At 34.7% G+C, this 1,280-nt stretch overlaps 1 pseudogene; it reads left to right on the forward strand.

Moving 5' to 3' along the window:
- Positions 1–392: 392 nt before the first annotated feature.
- On the forward strand, positions 393–903 carry LOC109118561 (annotated as a pseudogene).
- The last annotated feature ends 377 nt before the right edge of the window (positions 904–1,280 follow it).

Consider the following 1,280-nt stretch of genomic DNA (forward strand, 5'->3'; position numbering starts at 1 on the left):
AAATGCTTTCAGCTCCAAAATTTTATGATACGAAACATCCTTCTAGTCTAGCACCATTTTAGTTTTTTTAAAGAATTTGATGTGGAATAAAAGATTAAAGATGCTGACTTTGAACATTTCCAAACAAACGTCTAATATTTATATTTACATTACAATATATACAATATACAATAAATTATAATTTGAGTTTTTATAACACTGATCCTCGTCCTTTACTTCTGTAGTTAGCTGATAAAACAAGTTTGGGACTTTTTCACTAAAATCAATTTTTTCTTTTTACATAGAAAAGTCTGAGTGATACCAAAGATAAAAATAATTTTAGGAGAGGTCAAGTTCTCCCAGGAGCCACCTCTCTTCCTCTTCCTGTAAGCAGCCAGTGGTGACCTGTGAAAATGGTTTGCTACTCTCTCGACCCAGAAAACCCCACAAAATCATGCAAATCAAGAGGCTCAAATCTTCGTGTTTACTTTAAGAATACCTGTGAAACTGCCTAGATCATCAAGGGTATACATATCCGAAAGGCCACAAGGATCTGAAGGATGTTATAATGGTGGAGTTGGTGGGTGTGCCCAGGCAAAACAGTGGGGCTAGACACAGGGTCAATGGCCCAAAAAGAGTGCTGAATTTTTTCTGCACATGCTTAAAAATGCAGAGGCTAATGCTGAGCTTAAGGGTTTAGATGTAGATTCTCTGGTCATTGGACATATCCAGGTTAAAGCACCCATAATGGGCCATCACAATTACAGAGCTCCTGGCTGGATTAACCCATACATGAGCTTTCCTGGCCACATACAGATGATCCTTACTGAAAATGAACAAACTGTTCCCAAACCAGAGGAGGAAGTTGCAAGAAAGAAAAAGATATCCCAGAAGAAAATGAAGAAACAAAAACTTTCAGTATGAGAATAAATTATGCATAAAATAAATGCAAATAAAAGTTAAAAAAATAAAAATAATTTTAAATAGCATCACAACGAAATAGTATCTTTGATCTGAGACCTTTCTGCATAGTATTTTTATAAACCATGTGTATTATTATTTCTTGATAGGTCACAGTAGAGTACTAGGATGTCTAGACCACTGATATTACGGGAGTTCTTCAAAGTAACACATGAGTTTAATAATAAACTCAGCTTTTTACTTCAATTGTACCAAACATCCAGGAAGTATTAGACTTTTTATACTTAAAGGATGTTTCATCACCCTGTGTATTTTAGAGATAATAAATTGAATCAAGGCAGAATCTAAAGAAAAATCTCTCTTGGCTAAGTGTGATGTTT

The sequence above is a fragment of the Fukomys damarensis genome, unplaced genomic scaffold (assembly GCF_012274545.1).
Source record: "Fukomys damarensis isolate Sample0158 unplaced genomic scaffold, DMR_v1.0_HiC HiC_scaffold_35, whole genome shotgun sequence".
In the NCBI taxonomy this organism is placed as follows: domain Eukaryota; kingdom Metazoa; phylum Chordata; class Mammalia; order Rodentia; family Bathyergidae; genus Fukomys; species Fukomys damarensis.